This window comes from Sinocyclocheilus anshuiensis, unplaced genomic scaffold, assembly GCF_001515605.1.
Source record: "Sinocyclocheilus anshuiensis isolate Anshui unplaced genomic scaffold, SAMN03320099.WGS_v1.1 scaffold4087, whole genome shotgun sequence".
NCBI lineage: Eukaryota > Metazoa > Chordata > Actinopteri > Cypriniformes > Cyprinidae > Sinocyclocheilus > Sinocyclocheilus anshuiensis.
In genome coordinates, this window is record NW_015554376.1 from 11,128 (window position 1) to 18,301 (window position 7,174).

Here is a 7,174-nt window from a genome sequence, read left to right on the forward strand (position 1 = left end):
AAAGCAATGCATTCTGGTTAGAACATTTGTCCGACTTTGATCGGCGCTGCAGCCGCCTTATGATCACATGTGCCATCAAAGTACCGCAAGAGCAAAACGAGACCAGCCGCCTAGGTCAGGCGCTGCAGTTGATCAAAATGGCTGCGAGAGCCTTGATGACGACATGCTTTATTCTCATTGGTTAGATTCTGTGATGACAAGCACGACGTGTGTTGCGTGTTTATTCTAACAATTAAATTCCAATAGTGCTCACAAATCTGTGTTTTTATAACAGTAAAAGCTTTTTTAGTGTAGTCGCACTGTTATCTTGAGTCATTTTTTATCAAAAACACTGATAAAAGCATATATACCCCCACTTAATCTGTATTTAGTAGCCTATATGTTTATATGCTGAACTTTATTATTGAACAGATGGCGCTGTATTAAGCGATATATATAAGAAGTGTTTCTGTTGCTCATAAAAACGTTTCTGTGTATTTACTTTCTGTGTGTTAATTTACTTTCTTCTGTGATAAGAGTATGCAAACACCGTGATAGCTTCACTACCGGGAGCAGAAAGTGTCCGACTTGACGCTATAAAATACTTAAAAAAGTCTGAGCTATGACGTGAAAATTGTCCCAAAGCCGTAAATAAGTCAGGGCCTGTCGGGCTCGGGCTGAAATGCAGGGCTCTAAAGTGCAGCTTGTTGTGTTTAAAGGGTTAGTTCACCCAAAAATGAAAATTAGGCTGTGTTTTACTCACCCCAGAGGCATCCTAGGTGTTTATGACTTTCTTCTTTCAGACGAATCCAGTAGGCGTTATATTAAAAATTGTTCTGGCTATTCCAAGCTCTATCATTGCAGTTAGCGGGTGTTGCAGTGCTTCAGTCCAAAAGAAGTGAAATAAAAAGTGCCCACCCATAAAAAAGTGTCTCACACAGCTCCGGAGGGTGAACAAAGGCCTCCTGTAGCGAATCGATGCATTTTTGTAAGAAAAATATCCATATTCAAAATGTAATAATCACTTTAATCTAGCTTGTGCTCACTGTTGTAAACAGAAGCAGCTCCGGGCGGATGACGCGTTGCGCATGCGCCGGTGAGTCTCGTGAAAACCAATGTTTGTTTACAGGATCAAAAGAAGCAAAGTTTCCTTACTTTAGCAAAGGAAAACAAGTCTCCTCTTAGCTTATATCGAAATCCTCCGACATTCTTCTTTACAAATCCTCGTTTTGTACTTCTAATTAGTGACCGTTGTTTTGTTTTGATCTCTCCCCTGCGCTTCCGCATTTGTCACTTCTGAGCAGCGCATGCGCAGCGCTGACCTCATATGTCATCCGCCCGGAACTGCTTCTGTTTACAACAGTGAGCGCAAGCTAGATTAAAGTGATTATTACGTTTTGAATATGGATATTTTTCTTACAAAAACGCATCGATTCGCTACAGGAGCCCTTTGTTCACCCCCCGGAGCTGTGTGAGACACTTTCTTTATGGATGGGCGCTTTTTATTTCACTTCTTTTGGACTGAAGCACTGCAACACCCGCTGACTGCAATGATAGAGCTTGGAATAGCCAGGACAATTTTTTATATAACTTCGACTGGATTAGTCTGAAAGAAGAAAGTCATATACACATAGTAAAACACAGCCTAATTTTCATTTTTGGGTGAACTAACCCTTTAACAGACCATCACGGTCTACCCACAACCCCCAAAGCCTGCTACACCTATTCCTTTTTTTAACTTACCATAGCATAAGAGAAGAGAAAGATTCAGTCCAGAGCACCCAGGAACAGTGTGGCCTCTCCCACATCAGCAAACAGTTTGTTTTCCTCCCATGTCTACAAATATAAACAGTATTATTACTGTTGTTATTATTATTACATTATTTAGATTATATTAAATACTGAAAGGTCTGCATTGGACTTAATTGCTTTGTACAACTATACTGCTAGTTGTGAGAATGTTAGTTTGTAATTTTGCCAAACAGAAACAATATAGTGCTTGAAATACTGATGTAATGCTTGCCTTAATGTGTTGCCCTCTCACAAATTTCCAAATGGTGACCACAAAAATATTAATGTGAAATATAATATTGATACAGTTTTGCGAGGCATTATTCATTAGATGAGTATCAATACAGTATTTTGAGGTAAAATATTACAATACTCTCAATGTTTCTCTTACCTCTACCTTGCTGAACACATTTTCTCCATAGCATATAGTGACATAATAAGAATAATACAAGCATTGCTCGGTTTTTACAGTTTCAATTGTTAACAAGCATTGTTCAATACTGAAGCCACATTTTCAAAACTGTTCACACATTCAGCGGTACAGAAGGCTATGCTAAACAAACTGTGAATCATTTTGCATTTCTTTCAGACAAAATGCATTCAATGACCACATTTCTCAAAATCCACAAACACTTTTATTCATACTCCACAACCTGCAAAGCACTATATATTTTCAGCACATTTTTCAAATGCTAACACACTGCTTTCAAAACTGATAAAAGCACATTCAAATCAGAACAATGGTAAACTCTGTCCATTTCTGCAGGAATTATATTGAAATATATAATCTTAGCAAAATATTTACTGTGAAATTGAATAATAATTATTCAATAGGTTAGCTGCAATTTCAGCTGAAAGCCAAGCCAGATGTCCTATTTGTAGTTTTTTTTTTTGTGATGTTTTTGATGGGATGGATGCCTTCAGAATGATTTATTTTGGAAACATGGATCAAGGAAGACACGGAAGGATTGGTGGGGGGGGGGGAAGAGTGGCAGAGAGGGAGGACTAGAACCCTCACAGTACTAATCCATCCATCCATCCATCCATCTATTCCATACATTTTCCAAAGTGCTTGTCCTATGTAGGGTCATGGAGAGGCTGGAGCCTTCCCTGGGTCATAGGCAGGAAAACCCCCTGGACAGATGGCCAGTCCATCACAGGGATGACAAACACACACACACACACACACATTCATATTCGCACTCACTTACAGTCTCCAGTTCACCTGTCCGGTATGTATTTGGATTGTGGACGGAAACCAACGTCAACGTCAACACACAAACTCCACAGAGAAAGGCCTGGAGCAGCTGGGACTCCAGTACTTCACATACCTCATTATACTAGACATGCTGTTGATGTTTTTTTTTTTGTTTTTTTTTAATTAATTACTGCTTCAGGAAATTATTCATGTTTTTATTTTATTTTATTTTATATTATTTTTCACAAGTAAATTTTGTAAATGTTGATGGGTTTTTGTATTTTGTTTTTGGTATGTAAAGAAATGGGGTGCTGTTTTGTCATTTATTCTTTGTGCTGTAATACAGTCAGTAAAATGAAAAGATGTTATTCTTATCCTATAATGAAATACTTATGTGACAAATCATTCAAACTTCAAAGATAAAAGTTCATAGTTGATGTAATGTTCCTTGTTGTTGTTAGTGTTTTTTAGTTCAGTGTGTTATGAATGAAATGTATGTTTTCTGAATGAGAATTGTTGCCAGTGTTATGGTGAAACAAGCTTATTTTGAGATATATTAAGTATTTTGTTGGTCTGAGTGAGTTTTGGCGGTAAGGCCAACTGTTTGGCCAAGATTCATGTTGGTAATGCAGGCTGTATGAACAGTTGAAAATGTGGCTTCAGTATTGAACAATGCCTGTTAGCAATTGAAAAAAAAAACTAATAAGATCATATTGAGGTCCCGCTCTATATTAGGTGACTTTAAATACACGTACTTTATAATAAAATAATCAATTGTTAGGTATAATGTACCTATTGTGTTCATGTTGTATTGCAAAACACTTTTGCTGCTATTGAGGTGGGATACGGGTAAGGTTAGGGGCAGGTTTGGTGGTATGGTAAGGTTTAAGGGGTAATTACAGATGTAATTACAGGACAGTATTTAGTATTTTCAAATATAAGTTCAATGTAAAAACATGTATGTACACAATAAATGCATTGTATCAAATGATTTACTTAAATGTAAGTACATAGTAATTAAGGACACTTAATATAAAGTGGGTCCCATATTCCAAAAATGTTGGGAAAATGTTACTCATTTAAAAGAAATTATATATAAAAAAAAAAAAAGTAAGACAGAGAATGGGCAGTGTGTTTTATATTCTTACCTCCCCAGGAGACAAAGATGAAGTGCTGCCATTCTGCTGCAATGCTGATGGCGTCCACTGTGCTGAGATGCTCACTTTCACATTACTAAAAGTCTTTCGTGACGAGTGAAGCAGGACATAGCTGGATAGAGAATGGATGTTATTAATTACACCAAGTCATTAAATTTAAACTTCAAAACCATACGGCACCAACAGAAATACAACGCATACATTTCTAACTTGCCACATGTATTTTAAACCACTTTTTCCTTTCTTTTTAAAACATTTTTCTATTTCTTTATCTTGAATAGTCTTATAAGGTGCCTTGCCAAAGTCTTCACACTCCTTCACTTTGTCCCATATTTTTTTTACATATTGCAAACTTATGCTAAAATGCTTTAAATTATTATTATTTTTTACCAATTTTTTTTCCACAAATTATGTGGAAATTAACAAATTAAACCACTCCCCACACCCCATAATGACAAATTCAAAATGTGTGATAACTGCAAATTTAATGAAAATAAACAAAAACTGAATTAATTACACTGGATAAGTTTTCAAACCAATTGTGGTCATCTTTGCAATGTTTCAACACTTTAACAGCAAAATGCAAAAATCAAATCCTGAGGTGAAAGGAACTGCCTACAAATCTCAGAGACAGATATTGCGAAGACTACATATTTTTTATTCTGATGTTGCTAAATTATAGCCAATCACTGCTAAGTTCCTATAACAGCTAGATTAATCATATAACATTTCAAGAAATCAGAATACAGCTGGTTAAGTTACACGCATGTCATCTAAGATGGCCAACAAGACAAAGTTCAATATTCTTATTATGTACAATAAAACACTGGCTGAAACATGTCAGTAAATCATGAATGTAAAGCGCGTCACTGTTTTTTTTTTTTCGTTTTTTTTTCCAGCACCCAAGGACCCACAAAAATCACTCTTGACCATCACAGGGTCACAATAATAAAGAAAAGATAGATATGCTCAGTAACATAATAATGCCCAGAAACTGATTACCATGGTAAGAACGGAGGGCGGTAGGTATAGGACAGCATACCTGAGGAACGTGAGGAGAAAGGCTAGTAGGTGATGATAGGTATAGAGGGGCCACATTATATGGGTCTGGATCAAGAGGGGGAGGAAGTGGAGGATCTGGAGTCTTCAGGACACTCTACTGCACCATCTACAAACACTATACATTCAATCACTGTAAAAATCTATCCATCGATAAATGCATCAGCGTTCTTACTGTGGCACTTTAATACTCGTCTGCAGATGAATATGCATATTTACAGTCTTCCACAGATACGCTAATATCTAATCAATACTCACCGGTTAAATCATTTGCTGTGATTCGATCTGACTGGAAAATATCGTCATTATTTTAGGATGCTGGATGCAACGTAAACACACGTTAAAGCATAAACACGGACGTCATCCTGATGTTGCCATTTTCAAAATAAAAGTCACTTTATCAGCGGTTTAAGCATTAAATGCTGAAATCCTATTAAAAGAAAATGCCGAAATCCTATTAAAAGCAGAGATGTTTTTAATATTATGGGGAGATACCAACCTCCGCAGCAAAGACGTTCAATTTGAATCACGGTGCCTTTAACTGAAAATTGATTGTTTACTATTGTCATTTTGCATTGACACACTATTTTCCTATTGAATACTGTAAAGTTGCTTTGACACAATCTGTATTGTTAACGGCGCTATATAAATAAAGGTGACTTGACTTGACTTTCCCCCTTCTTTTTAATTGGTCTCTCAAGCTTTATTTGGGGGCCAGAGCAAATGCCGTACCGCAGTAAAGATAGTTTGCGGTTTGATATTCAGATTTCTTTTGGCTATAAATACGCAGCGCGCTGTCATAGACATGCAAATAATACCGAATATCGTTCTCCATGATTTGTGAATTCAGACGCTGTCCTTCGGGCCGAAATCAGTTTTTTTTTCGTAGCGGCTCTTAATTTTATAATGCCAATAGCGCCAAAAGTTGGACACTTAGAGGAGTGAAACCGGTGTCATATTCACCAGCTTGATCTGTGAATTTTTTCACAGCAAAGCTCTTGTCCGTAAACCCCTTGCTTGGTAAGTCCGCTAGTAAGGAATGTGAAAGAAAGACATTCTTCATGTTTAACGTCTATTACCAATAAACACGCAGACTGCTGGAATACAAAAACATTGTTTTAGGTCGAGCTCGATTTGTGAAAACGTTCACAATCGCATTTTATCGTGTGGCAGTGTTTATCTTTGCTCTGCGAGAAACAAAGACACGCGATAAACTACGTTTGGGAAAGTTTTCACAAATCGAGTTTGACCTAAAAACAATGTTTTTGTATTCGAGCAGTCTGCGTGTTTATTGGTAATAGACGTTAAACATAAAGAACGCCTATTTTTCACATTCCTTATAGCGGACTTACCAAGGGGTTTACGGACAAGAGCTTAACTGTGAAAAGATTCACAAATCGAGCTGGTGAAATTGACACCGGTTTCAATCCTCTAAGTGTCCAACTTTTGGAGCTATAGGCATTATAAAATTGAGAGTCGCAACGAAAAAAACCCTGATTTCGGCCAGGAGGACAGCGTCACCTGAATTCACAAATCATGGAGAACGACACTCGGTTTTATTTTCATGTCTATGACAGCGCACTGCGTATTTATAGCCAAAAGAAATCTGAATATCAAACCGCAAAAGAATTCTTTTGTTGTAGCTAATAAATAGTAAATAGATAATTCATAGTTAATTAAGTTGACAATAACAAGACATACGTTTATAACAACGAATATCAACTCAAAAGATTAATGTATTGTTATTATACATAACGGGTTTTAGATTCTGTTGATGTCATAATGGCGTTGATTTCTTTTTCTACATAATTTTACCACATAACTAAGGTGTCAGTTCTTTATTTTAATTGTACATAACTGCTACAAAACGTACTTTTTTTTTTACACAGGCAAATTAAGATATAAAAATCTGTAGCCTATTTCTATTTTGCAAAGATGGTAAAATAGATATTTAAAAATGACACAGCACCTCATGATTTGTATGATTTTT

The 7,174-nt window shown here is 36.5% G+C and overlaps 1 long non-coding RNA gene across 1 annotated transcript; it reads right to left on the reverse strand.

Annotated features, from left to right (window-relative positions):
• Positions 1 to 1,717: 1,717 nt before the first annotated feature.
• On the reverse strand, positions 1,718 to 5,548 carry LOC107671496 (uncharacterized). The gene is made up of 4 exons (XR_001632206.1): positions 5,443 to 5,548; positions 5,168 to 5,302; positions 4,117 to 4,237; positions 1,718 to 1,815 (listed from the first exon to the last, which is right to left on the reverse strand). It is a non-coding gene; the product is annotated as an uncharacterized LOC107671496 (long non-coding RNA).
• Positions 5,549 to 7,174: the final 1,626 nt, after the last annotated feature.